At 40.5% G+C, this 18,172-nt stretch overlaps 1 protein-coding gene across 17 annotated transcripts in view; it reads right to left on the bottom strand.

Annotated features, from left to right (window-relative positions):
- The window catches only part of Ptprk (protein tyrosine phosphatase receptor type K), a 536,300-nt gene that overhangs the window by 475,510 nt on the left and 42,618 nt on the right, over positions 1-18,172 (bottom strand). The gene's annotated exons all lie outside the window — the stretch shown is intronic.

Genomic DNA, 18,172 nt, shown 5'->3' with positions numbered 1-18,172 from the left:
TTTTTTTTTTTTTTCTCCTGGGGTCTCTTTCGTACTGAAAAGGTTTTGAGATGTGTTTACCATGTGCAAACCCTACATGTCTCTGACCTATTCAAAGCAAACATGACCTTCAATAAAGCAATCATATAAAAATTTTAATTTCCAATCACAGCAGTTTGGTAACTTAGACCAATTGAGGGGTAAAGGAAAAGTGAATGAAAAGGGGGACCTGGGAGGCCGGGGACAATGGAGAAAAGGCTCCAGGCTGAGGGGGAAACCCAGAGGGAGAGCAACTGTGGAGCATGGATGTCCCACCATGAAGTGAAACCTTTCCAGAAAAGGTCCTAACGAATCTTTACCAAACAAGCAACTTCATTTCCCCAACAAAGTCAGGGAAATCACAACTGTGCTAATTTGGAATTAATTCTGCAAAGTCATGTTTTAACTTATAATTATTAGTTCAGGGAAGGTATAAAGGATGCATTTATTTTAATGTTATGAAAATTTGTAACTTAATAAGAACTGGGAAAGATGATCACCATAACACAGTTAGAAATTCCTGAGGTTTCTCAGTACAACTAAATCTATTCATAAGTGACCCTTACTTTAAGATCAGAAAAAAAAAATTACTTTCTTCTGCAGGGTCTCTTCACAGGACTTTTGGTTGCTGGGAGGCAGCAGGAGAGTGGGCAGCCAAGGCCCTCTTCCAGGGAGACAACAGAAAGCGCTAGCAAGCAGTCTATAAGTGAGCCAGGGGTCCGGGACTCAAGATCTTCTACCTACCCCTCCCCGCTGGCTTCATTCATGAATCCCAGATCTAAGATACAATTAGTAAGAACTTGAAGGCAGCAAGCACCTCACTTACACCGCAAAAAGTCAGGCCTCTTCAGAAATCAGGCCCCTGTGTGACTAGGTGCCTGATCCAGTGGTGAGTTCTGCCAACCGCTACTTAGGCTAACAGGGGAAAAGTACTAAATGTTTGGTTTTTTTTAAGGAAAATGCTGCCAGTTTGTGTGGCCACGTGTGTTTCCATGATATCTGCTGCCCAGACTTTGCCAATGCCCTACTTGAAAACAAGAGAACTCTACGAAGATGCAACCGCTCTGGATACACAATATCTTACCTATTAACTTATGGGTCGGAAAATGCACAGCAATGAAAAGACCTGAGACTTAAAGGAGACGATAGAATGATAGATGTGGCTATGATAAACACACCAACAAATAATTTGATAGGAAAGTGTGGCAGCTGTGCATCATCTGTGAATAATGCAGCGGGATCTCCTACCGGCCCCATGGTAACAGTGGCCCCTGAATGTGCTTCAGGCATAGAAATGTCAAAACAACCAAAAAGAGTCCTAATAATTCATACCTAACGCTAGGTATGATCAGACATTTCAGTGTTTTAAAAATACATTATTTTTAATTTTGGGTGAAAAGCTTAAGATTCTCAAGTAAGAAGAATGTAGCTCATTCTAATACACAAATCGAGCAGGCAATTAATATGGATGAGTAGAAAAGGCCATGGATACTTAAAGCAACACACATAGTGTTTTCTTTAAGAAAAAGCACTTACTATACACAAAAATTGAGTATAATTTAAGAAAGTAATGTTCAAATCAAAGTACCTTAAGATAATAGCACTAAGACTTTAGAATCAGCTAATACTGAATGCTAACTACAAACACGAGAAGAGCCTTTTGCTATTGTGCTTCAGGCAAGAGAAACAAAGAAATACATGCTCTTATCAGGACAGTGACAGAGTAGTGAACAATGACAAATCTATTTTGCTATTATCACTCTGTTTGATTTTGAGAAGGAAAGATTAATATTGCAATGAAATTAAATAAACACTGACTCTGGTGAGTTTAGACAAGAATTCCATACAACAGTAAGTGACCCAGTCCCGCAGGCACAGGCAGCCACTCTCAGAAGACTATCAACACAAGAACACGTGCAGGCTAATGCCGTGGAAGTGTCATCCTAACGAAGGTCCCTGACAATTCTCTATCAGCCGTTACATGGCAGGTTTCCAGCCCTCACTGCCTGTGTTGTTTCCGTTAAATTAAACCCTCATAATCAATCCCTACTTCTCATATTCTGTACCCATGATTGATGTACACTGACTGCTTTCTTCCACTTACTCTGGCCACTAGATTTCCTATTAGGATCATGGTCTTCTTGTCAGCAATTGAAGGTCAGGATTTTTCAATAGTGTTCACACCACCAATTAAAGGCTAATGCAATTGTCTAATTAAAGTTCTCAAGTTCAGATAGGTCCTCTGTCCCTTAGTATTGTGCACCCAGACACCTGATTGATCTCTTATTTATGTGTCCTAAAGGCTTGGACATATCTGCATCTATGCTTTAAATCTGTACTCTCATTTTCAATCTGTACATTCAAGGTCATCTGGAAGTGCAATCCATCACCAAATCTTTAGATTTTTTTTTTTCCTTTTAACTCTTAGCAGACCCAACCCTTCCCTCTGTCTTCTCCTCTTCCCTGGATTGTCGAGGAGGCCTCATCTTCCCTTTCCACGACCACTCTTACCCACTTGCATTCCCAAGATTATCTGTTGTCCCCACTATCACTTTGGTACAAGCCTTTAATGACTACTGTCTTTGCAAAACCTTGGCTTCACTTTCCTCTCCATGTCCATCGTTTTATCCAATTCTATAGCCGGTAGGTCCAAGCACCTTCCAGACGCAAAGGTTTGTACACTCTCTTCCTTCACAGTGGAACAGTTTGTCCTCATCGCCACTTCCCTCATCCTCTTTCTTTCTAGAAATGTCCTTGCCTCTCTCACATCAGAGTCCAACTTCTGGTAAAGCTTTCCATATTCGTGAAGCATTATGTACTTGGCTTTCGTGGGACGTGCCGTCCTAATGTTGTGAAGCTCATTAATATGTACCATCCTCTTGGACGTAGAAGCTCCATGAGGTCATTACCGAATTCAACAATACTTTGCTGTACCTGACACCCAGCATTTAGTCCAGTGCCCAGCAATTAGTAGACACTCCAGTTCTCATAGGATCTGACAAGCCCTAGTTGATGGTGGAGAGGACAAGTTTCTTTTCTAAAACTAAGGATGGAGTCATCATGATAAGCCAACTAACTCGGGGCTCAAAAATATCTAGAAATATTAGCAGACTTGTATGTTTACAATGCTACATAAATGCACATACCACATAATCACTCAGATAAAATTTCAGTACGGCAGCATGGCACAAATCTTCAGCTTTTAGCTAATTATTGATACACTCTCAACAGGTATTTATTTTATTTATTTTTTACTGGAGTGTGGGGGATGTGGCATGTGTACTTGTTAGTGTAGGTATGAGAGGGTGCACATGTGTACGCATGGCAGAGATAGATTTGGGGTCTTTCCTCAACTGTTCTTCATCTTTACGTTTTGAGACAGGACCTCACACTCTCAATACAACAACCCCCCAACCCTGACACACACACCCTATTATACACAGATGAATATCAGAGGATACTTTGCAAGACAGTTTTGACAGTGGGCACTTTTACCTACAGAATCATCTCACCAGCACAAAACAAAGTCTCCCAACAAAACTCTGGCTCATAAACCCATGTATGAGCTGCTGGGATCCTTTAGTCTTCTGTCCATGCCTGGTCCTGCAGTGCTGATTTACAGGCACACACCACCAAGTCCTGGTTTATTAAGTGGGTTGTGGGGATCCGAAATCAGGTCCTCATGCTTGTACAGCAGGCGATTTACCAATTAGGCCATCTCTCCAACCCCCTCCATCAGGCATTTATTGAGGACTTGCCCACTTTAAATGTCTGTCAAACAGTAACTGGACATTTGTAACTGCATGATGTTTTTCTTCTTCTTCTTCTTCTTCTTCTTCTTCTTCTTCTTCTTCTTCTTCTTCTTCTTCTTCCTCCTCCTCCTCCTCCTCCTCCTCCTCCTCCTCCTCCTCCTCCTCCTTCTTCTTCTTCTCTGTTTTTCAAGACAGGGTTTTTCTGTGTTGCTCTGGCTGTCCTGGAACTCAACTCTATAAACCAGGCTGGCTTTGAACTCACAGAGATCCACCCCACCTGCCTCTGCCTCCCAAATGTACCACCACCGCTGAGCAATGTTTATCCTCTGTAATCTAATCTGCTTCTAGCTAGACTCCTTGTCCTCTGTGTTCACATTTATTGTACCATTCAATCGAACTCCTTTAATTACAGCCTCATCAGCAGAAAGTTTATTCGAAGAGAGAGTTTGCGAAGACCACTAGCCATCGCACGACTTTGTAGAACAGCAGTCAAGCATCCTTTACTGGACCCTCACCTTCAGACAGGTACACCTGCCCAGCTCCCCTTCTCTCAGTTTTCTTTCCTCTAACACTTGGCACTTTAATTTAGCCTTCTCTGCTCCTTCGAAAAGTTACAAAATGTGCCCAAGCCCATGAAATACAATATACACATTAAACACCTTCTCACCCCCAAAATGTCTCAATCTACCTGATTTCAACGTAAGTTATTTTGCAAAGAAATTCCATAAATCGAATATGTTAAAGCATGGTATTTACCAAATACCAACAAAAATGTTCTCTTCACATTTCTAGAAAGATCAAGTGACAATGTCCCCACAAAAGATATACAAAATCAGGCCAGTATTGAATCTTGAAAAAAATTAGACCTGACCACTATAAATTAGTACTTTCCTTCATTTATTTTTCATAATTTATTTATTTTTATTTTATGAGCATTGGTTGGTATTTTGCCTGCATGGATGTCTATATGAGGGTGTTGGAACCCCCCTGGGACTGGAGTTACAGACAGCTGCCATGTGGGCGCTGGGAATTGAACCCGGGTCCCCTGGAAGAGCACTCAATGTTCTTAACCACTGAGCCATCTCTCCAGTCCCACCTTCATTTATTTTATCAAACTAGAGGGTATACATTGAGTCACTGGCCAAGAAACAAAAGGTTATCTAGTATACACAGTCGTAGAAGTGGGCCAAGAGAAAATCCACTACGAATTAGTAAAGTGAGAACATGCATGAGGGGAGCATGCCTGATTCACTCAACTTCTAGTAGCCTACAACTATCAACCAGAAAACTCATTCTAACCTGGATATCTACTTCAAATCCAATAATAGAAATCCTGACCATCTCTTATAATACTGTATTACTGCAGTGAATGAACATTCTAGAGAAGCTTTGAGTAGAGGTTCACAACATCTTGGGCAGAAGGCCCCAGGGTGAGAAAACAAAGTCTGTATCTGTACCAACAACCCACTCAGCACTGACTGCCTCCGGTCCAATTTTTATTTTACCATGAGCATTCAGATGACAAAAGGTCTACAGAAATATGTTTCCTGACTCTGCAAGCTCTATGTAATTTCTGGTAGCATGAGCAGCTTAGCTTACAGGTGAAATTAAGGTCGCCAGTCAGATTTCTTTGATCGAGGAGATTAGCCTCAATTACGCAAAGCAAACCCCGTATAATCAAATGTGTCTTAAATGTGAAAGAGGGAAGCAGGAAAGGGAAAACTGAGAGAGAGAATGCTGTGGGAAGGACTTAGCTTGATTTTGCTGGCTTTACAGATGGAAGGCCCTGTGCCAAGGAAGGCTTATGACCTCTAGAGCAGTGGTTCTCAACCTTCCTAGCACTGCGACCCTTTAATCCAGTTCCTCACGTTGTGGCGACCCCCAACCATCAAATAAATTATTTTCCTTGTGGATGGGTGGACAGACAGATGAACGGATGAGTTTGTCGGAATGTTTGAAATGTGCCTTGAGTTCTCAAGTTCTTGATGCCTTTGGCTTTTGAGTGTGAAGTATTAAGTTTGTGTGGGATTTGACTTTTCCTTTGACATCATTCTGGTAGCCCCTAAGAAGATATTTTCACAAAAGTGACATGTTTAAATAAAGCTGATGTAAATTGACAAAATGATTCATAATGGCCTGCTGACCTTTGTTTGCGGTCTCAAACAACTGCCATACTCTAGCGCTTCTCTCATCCAGAAAGATCAAGTTCAAACAAGAGAACTGTGCAGCCAGTACTAGGCATAGGCTTCTTTAATATCTCAGAAGAAGCACTCCAAAGGAAAAAAAAAATCAATATAGAATTTTATTTTTAAATTCCTAACATACAGCTCTTTACTGGATCAATAAGGCATTATCTATAATAAGGAACAATACATCTCTATTTTTTTTTTTCAAATAGTTTAAAAGTCCTGACGATATTGTATTTTCAAAAAAGCCTAATTATTCATCTTCACTGATTTTTAACTATAGTGAATTCTTATCTCTTCACAATAGGAAGGGGTTACCATCAAATAAGAAGAAAAAAAAGTTCTAAATAGACACTATATCACGAGCTAGATAAAATCTCCTATAAAAGCTTACAACATTCTTAAAGTCTGTAATAATGCCTTTAATAAATATATTGAAAGATAGATAGCCTTTAAAAGTTAGTTTTATGGAACAATGTTCTCTTAGTTTTAAATGAACTTAATATTTGTAAGAGTGACTGTCAAGGTCAACAGGAGAAACACTCAGAGAACAGATACACACATGCAGTCACTGTGTTCCCAACCTCTATCATAAATACCATAAACTACGAAGGTAATTTTCAGGACGTCAACTTTTACTGATAGGAATACTATGAGGTATTTCAGTGCTTGCAATGAAAATCAGCAACACAGAACATTTTAAATCTTTAAAACATCCTGACAGACAAATTGCATAAAAAAAAAAAAAATGAGTAGGAAAAAGTAAACATGAATGGGAAGGACGACTCTGGAATGTAGGCAGAAAGGGTCGGGACAAGCCTGTTGAGGAAGTGATGTCAGGAAGCGGTTCCCCAAGGCGCAAATGGGGCTGCTGAGAAAGCTAGATTACAGCATCAAGTAGCAGTTAATAGGGACAACAGACCCAAACCAATAAAAACAGGAGGCCGACAGCGCATTCGATAAATGTACGTAAAACAACCTCATAAAAAGAACAAGCCAAGCTTTGATCCCAGCACTCAAGGAGGCAGAGGCCGGCGGCGGATCTCTGTGAGTTCCAGGTCAGCCTGGTGGACAGAGTGAGTTCCAGGACAGCCAGCAAGCTACACAGAGCAACCCTGTCTCGGGGGGAAAAAAAACAAAAACAGATCAGGATAAAAACAGAGTGATCGCTAAGAGCAAAGTGGTCTGGCCGTGAAACAGAACAGGTAAATGGCTTCACTGGCGAACACGTTCCTTCCTGTTTTTAACCAAAGCCAGAATCCAGGAGGCACATAGTGTGTGTGAGGGTCACAACTGGACACTTCCACACTGTAATCTTAAGTGGGGCTTCATATAATTGTCACACGCTCACACTTTGGCAAAGATTTTGACTGAGTCGATACATAATAGGAATATAGCAGCAACGAATCCAGAGGGCAGGTTATGAGAGGGAGGTAAAAGGAAGGCAAGGAACATGAAAAAGAAAAAAAAAATGCAATCACAGACAAAATGAGAGCTGGAGAGAGGACGGAGGACAGCAAGAACAGGAAAGCCAAAGCCCCCCAAAACTGCTTCTGCCCAGAACGATAACGGTAGGAGGAATGTGGCGACGCTGCTGAGCCTTGCTCCTAACTCCGTTCTGTTCCCTTCTGGGGTTTATTTGCCCTCATGAATTCCGCCTTTCATCTGCACAGCCCCCCAAAGCCTGGTTATGCAGCCTCTGTTTATTCACACAGCTCAGCCTATCACAGATGGTACGAGGCAGCCAAGCACAGGATGGATGCCAGAGCATTGACTTGCTAGATTTGGCTGTTTGTAAGTTTGGGGAACTCCCTTAATTTGTTTATTTTGAAATAATTTAACTTATAGAAAAAAAACTGCAAGAATAACACCAAAGGATTACTTTATGACCTTTACCAAAATTTGGCACTTTTCCACATCTGATTATGTTTTTCTTCAACATCTATTCCACAAATTTCTATTTTGTAAACAACTTGGTACTGTATAATATATGGTGTGTCTTCCAACAATTCAATGATTTCTATTTCTAAACAACAATGATATTCTCTTGTAAAGACAATACTATTATTAAAAAAGGAAAATTGAACATTGACTTACCTGATTACACAATGCAGGATTTGACAAACTACAGGCAATCTGGCTTGCCACTGGACTTAAAATGAAATTTTCCTGGTGCATAGATCTACCCATTCTTTTCTTTGTTATCCATAACAACAATGTAAACCACAGCAGAGGGTTTTAATGTTGAGAGAACAGTGTAACCTGTAAATCCCTAAAGTAATATTTGTTCCCATACAGGGAAAAAAAAAAAACCCACCACAGGCTTCAACTTCATATAACTCATAGTCCATATTCAACTGACTCAACAATGTCCTTGTGAAGTGTATCTTCTCATATAGGACTTGATCCAGATTCAAGTAGTACATCAGTGGTACTTCATACATCCTCGAGTTGACTCCTAACCTCCATCTTTCCTTCTTCTCTCTCTTCCCTCCAACCTCTCCCATATCCCTCTTCCTCACTCCCTCTCAATGCATAGCCTCTTTTTCTTTATTTTTGCATACACAAATATATAAAATGTAAGTACAAACTATTGAGTCTATTTAGTGTTGCTTGTATGCATACGATTTTAAAGCCGACCACTCTAAACTGGATGGATCACCAATAGGGGTGGGGGGGGGGGGGGGCTCATCCTAGGGAAGACTAATTTTCCTGCTTTCAGCATTCTTTAGTTATCTGTAGCTCTTTGTCCAGAGGTGGGGGCCCCAAGATTTTCCCCTTCCATGTAAGCATATCTATCTATGTCTTTCTTAAACTTGACATTTTAAAAGCTAGAGGTCACGTATGATTTAGATTACTCCTCTCCTAGGGTTTATCTGCAGCTTCTTGGTGAATGAGATTCATGTCATGAATCCTCTGCCATAAGACTACAGAATCTAATCTGAAGGTCTTCACACTTGGGGGACCTTCTCCACCCTCAAATAACATATGATGTCTTGTCTGACACCCTTTAGAGATTTAATTTTAATACCCACGTTCTCCATTTCATGGTCACTATTTCAAATGCTTGTAATTATTGTAAAGAGAGACTGTATAAGATCATGCAAATATTATGCTGTCCATCAAACATCTCCAACACCCACATGGTAATTTTCCAAGTCAGTCTTCACTACTGTGATGCTAAGTGGAGATTTTCCAAACTCTTTTTCAGTATCACAGAATCCAACATGGTATCATTTATGACCAGACTCCAGATGTTCATAACCATTAGATAACTCATCTACTGCTAGCTATTTTTCAGATTACTTTGGACTCTTTCAAAATTCTATAGGTTAAAGTTCTTATGGTTCTTCTAACCTTACAATATCTCAACAAGTGTTCTCAAGATTTCAGTATGCAGAACCTTGCTCATTAGCATTTAAAAACGTATCTTGTCGGGGCTGGAGAGATGGCTCAGTGGTTAAGAGCACTTACTGCTCTTCCAGAGGTCCTGAGTTCAACTCCCAGCAACCACATGGTGGCTCTCAACCATCTCCGGTGCTTATAACAAATAGTTAAATCTTTAAAAAAAAAATATATCTTGTCAAACTACCATGATCTTAAAAAAAAAAAAAACAAGTACACATTTCTATACCCCTATGGTTTTCACTCTAGAGGGAACATTGTTGTCTAAAGTGCAAAGCAGAAAAGAGCAATCCAAGATAAAATAACACAAAAACAAAATTAATAATTTTAAGATGCTGTAACTTTGGGGTTTGCCTACATGCCATTCCTGTCCATTTAACCTAACAGGGCCATAGATCATCAATCAGTGATCACTGTCCTAGATCTGAGGTCATAATGAATAGTAATTAAGTTCTGTTTAAGGTAATTGCAAGGTTTTCCTAGGTAGCATTTAACCATATTAAATTATATACTTTGGTCTCTTAAGTCAGAGAGAACAGAACACTTTAAAAAACAAACTTAAAGTCATGTTTTGGGAGGAGCCAAATGTTTCACTGAGTCATGACTGTCATCAAGAGTAAGAGATCTTAAAGAGGCATTAGAAATAGACATGCCTTAAGTCATTCAAAAAAAAAAAAAAAAACCTGGAAAAGACTGCATTCTTCAATAGGGGAAAAATACACAATATTAGCAATTCATTTGCCCTTAATAGGAGAGCAGTGACCTCAGAAGATATATAAGGACTTAAAAAGGAGTGGGGATTCAATGTCAAAAAGTATGTTCGGTAACTGAGGCTGTGGCACACTTTTCTATTTGTACATTCCTCTACTCAAATCAAACTTCAAGACAAAAAGCTTTCAATGGCTTTATCCATCAACATTTCTAAGTGTTTTGAACTTCTGCAGGAATGAAACTCACAAGTGCCTCAGGCAGAAGCAAAATGGGAAACAGCATCTCAGCAAGGGTGAGAGCCATTATATTTTTCTCTGAGGCAAATGTATGCCCCCAACTGTCAACAACCCAAGGTCAAGGAAAGACCTTGTAAGACCTGGTAAGCGGGGACAATCATGTATAAATGCTGCAAATGCATCTAAAAATATTGGATGTCTCAACAAAAAAACGGCCACTCAATGCAACAAACAGCTTAAGAAACATTAATGCTTACACAGGTCACAAGCTGGAGCCTTTAAGCATTAATTTCTCACTATAAAATTTAAAGCAATCATCTTTACAGCAGCTGGAATTGCCCACCACAGTTATGTAATGATCTAAAAGGAGTCCAGGTCTCTTTGTTCACTTTGACTATCAAAATCTGTCCATAGACAGAGCTAAGAAATGGTGCAGTGTTTACCAACAGGACATCCGGAGTCACACACTGGGACCAAGCATTTCTTCTCTTTTCTTAAATGGTGGCAGTTTAACTTCTTCACTTGGTTGCTGAGATGAATAAGCAAGATAACATATATAAAGGATTACTAGCATATTAAAAAAAAAACTTTGAAGATGAGAAGCTATATACAAAAAGACCCTAAGCATTTAAAAGCAGATTCACATGATGAGCTCTTTGTTAGATAAAAATATTTTGAGAAGATAATGAAGGATGGATGGGTTAGAAAAGCTTATTTGTGCTGGACAATGATGGTGCATGCCTTTAATCCCAACATTGGGAGGTTGAGGCAGGCGGATCTCTGTGAGTTCGAGGCTAGCCTGGTCTACAGAGCAAGTGCCAGGGCAGCCAGGGGCCACACAAAGAAACTCTGTCTCGAAAAACAAAAGCTTATTTGTACAACCAAGAGAGACTAGAGGAGGGCCCACATGGCCCAGGGATGATATTCAAGTTCCCAACAGCAGCAGTAGAATATACCAGAAGTGGAAGTATGAGAATTTAGTATAAGACTGTAGTATAAGGAAGCATCAAAGAAGCTGAGGCAGATGTCAAGCTTTTGGCTTGGGTAACTACAACTGAAGGAGTGTTAAGAAGCATGGTGGAGAGCCAATAGCACACCTGCATTTAAACAGACTGAGATTAAGGTACTCCAAAGCATCCCCATGGGGTAAAGTCTTAAACATATCTGAAGCAAAAAGGAAAGGCTGGGCGGGAATATGTATTTGAGAGCCCTCATTTCACAGACGAAAACAGTATTTTTAATTCTCGAGAAGAAACAGATGGCACTTGCTAATAAAAGAGAGGGCTGGCAGCGATGTGCCAGTGGAATGTTCAGGGTAGAGTGTCTGCGTACAGTATTGAACACGGCTATGAATAGCTTCCATCACCAGACCACCTATTCTGCTAAACCAACACTAACTTGGAGGAGCTAAGCCATTTTTTTTTAATACATAGAGAATGCTGGTTAGCTAAGACGAATGTTCTATTATACTTCAGACATTATTTCATTCTATGTACTTTTAGAGAACATTAGTAGTATATTTCTAATTTGGCTACCTGGAAGCCACACACACACACACACACACACACACACACACACACACACACACACACGTCATTGGGCTCACCAATATCTCCTCCTTTCATGCCAAGAACTACCCAGTTAATACTGCAACCATATAGTCATCATACTTTTAAAAACACCTAGGGAAACATACATACACACACCATGTGGATGGTGATGGATGTTTCAATAATTGATTTTGATTATTGTTGTGGAATATACATATGTAGAAAACCCTCCCATTGTTTGAATGTATATAATTTCACTTGACAATTAATTATCTAAGAAAACAACAAAAGCCATTTCAATATCTTGGTCACAAATACATAGACAATATCCTAGGCATCAGAAGCTCCCTTGTCTGAGGTCAATGAGTACAAATATATATAAGCAGTGTTAACTATCAGCTAGGCATGAATATATGGATGAAATATGTATAAATAATAATCGTAAAATCATAAAATCATTGCATTTGGTGCCAGACTAGTCCAGTAAATATATGAAACATGCATGTTTTGTTTTATTTCACTTTTAATATGGTTTGATAATCTTTGAAATAATTTAGTCTCATTCATGACTAAGTAAACATAATTTCACTTGAGTTTGATTAAGCAACTTGTGTTCACAGTTTTCAGGTACCACGCTTATTTAAGTCCTGGGCTTATCTTTAATTATATTATATAATAGAGAGCTTAGAATATGTGATACTAAGGTCTAGTGGTTGGTAAATTTTAATAAGTATTGTGTTCCTTCAAAATTGATTTTTTAATGAAGTTAAGGAGGTGAGTAACCAAAAATGATGGGCTTGTGAAAAATTTATATGAAAACCTACCATTTTGTAAGCTCAATATAAGTCAACAAAATAAGACTGGGGAACAAGACATTTTGCTTGACCTGATAACACCCCCTAGAAACCGTGGGTTACAAGAATCTCAGTGGCAAGTATGGGATACTTCTGAAGAGTTGGTCAGAAAGGCCCCAAGGCCACAAAATCATACAGGCTATCACCATTCTTCTTAATTGTACACCAGAACTAGCAGATAAGACCCAACTGGAACCACCATGCATGGTAGTTGCAAGATACAGAGAAATCGAGCCAGAACTGAGCTGAAAGCTTCTTCTCTATGGGCCAGATTTCATACAGTGGGAAGTTGCTATGTGGCCTACCAAGGGAGAAAAGGTACCAGGAATCTTACCTGGACGTGAACACTACAAACTACAATAGCAACCTCCTGGGTAAAATATGCCCAGTGCAGCAATAGTGGTACAACTATTATGGGGATGACCAACACCTTTTTAAATAAAATTCGAGGGCCTCTCTGCAGAAGGGAATTCAGACCCCTTACTATAAATCCAGTCAGAAATCAATGCCTGGGAAGGTCACTGGCCATAGAGGGAACCTACTACAATTGTATAGCTAAACAGACACAGTGTCCAACTACTCATGTTTGTTTACAGTCACAGACAAATGCTACACTCAGCCTTAACCAGAGAAGTTACTCTGTACAATGACTGGCAATGAATGCAGAAACTTTGGCTGCTCAAAGTGCTGAGAATATGGGATAGGTGAGTACCCAGATCAAAGAGGGCATTTACACCAAACCCTCTATTGCTCAAGGATGATCAGGGAAGAGGGGGTAGAAAGCATGTGAGATCCTGAAGATAGGGAGAAAAGCCGTGAAATGCCATCTTCTGGCCATAACACAACTGTGACAATCATGAACTCACATCTACAGTTATCAACACTGGACCTACACAAGACTGTAAATAGCCAGTCATGGATTGGGAAGAACCTTATGGGACCTTACCCTTCCCTAATGAATGACTGACGACTGATGAATTCTGGGAAAGGAGGGGGTCACTATCTTCAAAAGTGTACCCAATGGTGAGCTCACTGGACTCCATTGGATAGTGACCCGTGGTCACTCATGCAGCCCTAATTAAACTCAGTGATTACAAGCCAAAATGAAGAGACACAAGCCTGAGAGAAAGATCTTGAAGGCAGACAGATGGAGTGGGAGATAAGAGAATGAGGAGAGAGAGTAACCAAAATACACTGTGTATGTGTATAGTGTGTGTGTGTATAGTGTGTGTGTGTGTGTGTGTGTGTGTGTGTGTGTGTGTGTGTGTGACAGAGAGAGACTGACAGACTGTCAAAAAACAAGTTTAATAATTGAAAAATAATAACCATCAGATTTTTTAAAAATTACTACGTTGTTACCATCAATTTATAAACTAAGGATAGTTGCATAGATTTTGCTTACCAAAGACGTAATAAAGAGATAATAAAATGTTAAAATGTGATTTTTCAAATTTTATGAAGTCAAGGCAACCAAAAAGAATCAAGAACAAAAATATTTACTCAAGTTGGTGTGAAACTACCCTGAGTGAAATTTACAAAACGTTAGCAAGCTTATAACAAATAAAGTAAGCCAACTTGATTTCCAGAAACAAACAAATTTAATTTAAGAAAATCTACACAGGTAAACTTAGGAATGAGCAGATATATTGTCTAAAGAGAAAGTGGAAATGGTGGTACTACAGGCCTACATGCCAGCTACCCAGAAGGCTGTGACAGGGGGACTTTAAATTCAGGACCTGCCTGGGCTACGGAATGAGTTGGAAGTCAGTCTGGGCAACAATGACCAGCATGGCAAGATAGACCCAAAGAGTGGCACTTATGTCTGGGGAGCAACCAACAGCTGTCTAATTGGACTTAAGGACCACACAACAGGAGGAAACAGATGCCTAGTAGAGTAAATATAGCCAACTATCCATGGCTGGTTAGATCATAAACAATAGAGAAAGACCTGCAACTGCCAACACTTCCTAAACCAGCAGAATTTCTAACTGTGCTCTTTATCCTTATACCATACATATCTACAACTGGTAAAAATCCAGAAAACAACTGACTATGGAGTGTCCAACTCCAGGTAATATACCTGTCTACATCACAACCCCTACCCCTAAGGCTCAGGGAACATCACAGAAGAGGAGGCAGAAAGACTGTAAGAGCTGGAAGACCAAGATGTCGGCTGTGAGACAGTACCCTCTATATATGACCCAGAAGCTGAATCCATGAAACCTCAACAATATGGTCACTTAAATTAGGCCTGCACAACAGTAACACCAGTTAACAAGCCAATTTAGATGGGTAAATTCCACCAAGGCCTCATCTCTAGATGAAAAGCTACAGGCAATTGATGCCTGCGGAGAGAATCAGTCTTCTCCGGGAATAAGCCCATTGATAGATTATCCAATCCCAAGATTAACCCTAAACAAATACACATATGAATAACACTAAATGGGCTCAAAAGGCTGTATTTATAAATGTGTGTCTATCTACCTGTCTCTGTGTGTGAACAATAATTCGGAGGAAATCATGAATTTGGAAGAAAGTGGGAGGGACGTTGGGGGAAGAGATAGGATAGGATTGTAACTGATGTAAATATAATATCCCTGTAATTTTTAAAATGTTCTTAATTTTAATTAAAAGAAAAAATATTAAGGGATGGGATATAGTTCAAAACAGAACACCTGCCTAAGTGACAGAGGTTTTAAGTTTAAATCCCCAGCACAAAAAAAAAAAGGGTAATATTTTTAGTTACATTCAACAGTCAGCACAAAGTTGCAATATCGTTTTCTATAACCTAGAAATAAAAGTCTACACACTAAGCTTGTAAGAACAACCACTATTTATCACTAATATTATTTAAAATCAGTAAAGAAAACACGACACTTATCTACTGCTTTCAAAAAGATTAACAATGAGAAGTTACATAACAAGCAACTGATGTTTGTGATATGTATTTTGACAGAAAATATTCAGATATACAATCTAGATACAAATTTCCTTCCATTAAGTTATTCTCAATGAATACAGTTTACACTGAAAATGAATGTAGTTTGTACTAAAAGCCACCTTCTTTTTCGTGTCTGAGAGAAGGGTACGGTTCAACCTGAGACACTTGAGAACCAATTAGCTGCTCATCCCATCATCATCTGTCACTGCCGTCACCATACGTAGGGGCCAAGGGAAGGCCCTGTGCCCTGCTGGCAATTCAATCAGTATCTCACCTGTGTAGATCCCATTTAGAACTGATCAAACAGGGGGCACAGCATTCCTACCTAATTGGAAGTAATGAATTCATGAAACCTCGAGAGACACTATTTTGACATCTAGATTCATCCAAAGTAAGTAGAACAAAGATTAAGGAATACTAACAACTAACATCACTTTCCTTACGGTCCCTGGTTTCCTCCCTCCTACCCACATCTCTCCTCCCTGTACTATGCTGCACACACGTAGACCTTCAGTAGATCCCATCAAGAACCACTCCAATGGCTGTTTGGTACTTTCACTCAATCTATGTGCGCTGGGTATCCTCTGACCTGCAGCTGCCCCAACCAGTTAATCCCGACAAGGGCAAAGGCAACATTGCTACAAAGCAATGGTGTGGCTTCCAGCCATGTTAACAGTGTAGAACAAGGTGACCCTCTAAGAGCAAGTGTCTACATTGTATGGGCTGTCTGCTTATGAGCAAAGGGAAAGGTAAAATGTGCCTTGCCGGCCACTTAGCAGGCCGATTTCACGGCTGCTTTTCTTTTCACCTTCCACAGCAAAGAAATGCCATAGCCTAGCTTGCAAAAGCAGACACCTGTCACTTTGAAATCCTCAGGCGAACTAAGAAGGGCCTCCCCTGTAGGCCAAGGTACATCTCAAACATAAATTACTAGGGTGCAAATATCAGCAGCAACTCTTGCTGCTCACTAACAGGTGAGTTGAGCGTTCCCATCAACCTCCCCTTGGCCATCTGTGTCCTTCCTGCTCCTGCCCCTTTTCAGCAGGGGTCCTATTCCCCCCTGGAGAGTGCAAAGAAAGACAGGCATTCTTAGTGAGTCAGAGGGGTGGATCTGTGAAGGGAGTGGAGGCTGTTAAAGCCTCAGCAAACATTGAGTAGACTGGTGTGTACCTGGTATTGTTCTAGCTGGCTTAAAAGGGGAGGGGGAGGGGGAGGACTCAGTGTCTAGCAAACACTCTAAGACCTAAAGACTTCTGGCCTTGCATCAATGTGTATATGCATTCAATTGTGCATGTTACCGCAAAGGCTTTACTTCTTCAACGTCAACATGCATACAAAGCTATTACAACTACTTAGATGTCTCAGACCGAAAAAAAAAATTCTTTCTGAAATGATTATGGCATTGAAACTTAAGGAGTTAAGTTTCTTAACTGACCGGGAGGGAATCAGGCTTCGCAGCTCTTTTCTACAAAGTAAACAGTGATAACGTTCCTAAGTTTGCTCCATTCCAATCCATGTCCAAATTCCATCCTGTTCAGAGCCCACAGTGAGGATTGCGGCAGGAGAGGGCCTTGGGGAAATGGGCTGGGAGGGAAGAGTTTGTGGGGAAAGGAGTGACCTGTGCCCTCTGCTCCTGTGCTTCATCTGGGAAGCAGGTTTGGATTAGAGAAAGGTTTGAGAAAGAACCTTCCATTGTTCATGGAAGGCAAACCTTCAGTGTTCCTTAATTATCACCACACAGTAAACCACCTTGCCTATTACTTACCATTCTCTCCTACCGGAATGGCCACATTCCGTCTTTTGACTACAGCAAGGACTTTACTCTCAGTCTCCATTTCATCTATAAAACTATTTCTCTCCATTTCAACGTTCTGAAGCTTGCTTCAAAGCCTCTTACATCTCACCAAACAGGGTGGCTCCTCTGCCTCCCCCAGGGCTCTGCCCCTCCCCCATTTCTTTGTCTGAATCTTGGATTTCCACTGTTGAGTCTAAATTACAAAAGGTTTGCCCCGTGCTCACTGCGACACCAACCCTTAGGCTAATTCCGTTTTTCTCTCTTCCCAGCCTTTTGTGGATGATCTCATTCCCTTCCTGCTCAGAAGCCCGCCTGCCTTGTGGCTGGCTGAGCCCTCAGCAGGCCTCACCTGTGTCCCGCTCTCGTTCTTTCAATGCCTCCAAGGCATCTCAGATGTCAACCAAAGCTGAGTTTATGGAAACTAAGCTCAGCCTCCCTTCCCTCAGCAAAGAAGAAGAAGAAAAGAAGGAGGAGGAAACAGAGCAAAGAAGATGAAGGGGAGGAGGAGGAGAAGGAAGAGGAAGGGAAGGGGGGAAGAGGGGGGCGGGGAGAAGTGTTTGCAAATTTCTCACTGCTGGCCTTGAAATCCTCCAAGCTGATAAACTCAGTCATTCTTCATTCTTAGTACTTAACCTGTATATGAACCACCACTTCTGTGGAGGCCCACAAAGGTTCCTAGTGAGATTTGCGCTTGTTTTACCCAGCAGAGCTGCGTTTAGAGGAT

Source organism: Peromyscus californicus, unplaced genomic scaffold, assembly GCF_007827085.1.
Source record: "Peromyscus californicus insignis strain IS unplaced genomic scaffold, ASM782708v3 Scaffold_22__1_contigs__length_63687245, whole genome shotgun sequence".
Lineage (NCBI taxonomy): Eukaryota > Metazoa > Chordata > Mammalia > Rodentia > Cricetidae > Peromyscus > Peromyscus californicus.
This window is presented reverse-complemented; position numbering and strand designations above follow the sequence as displayed.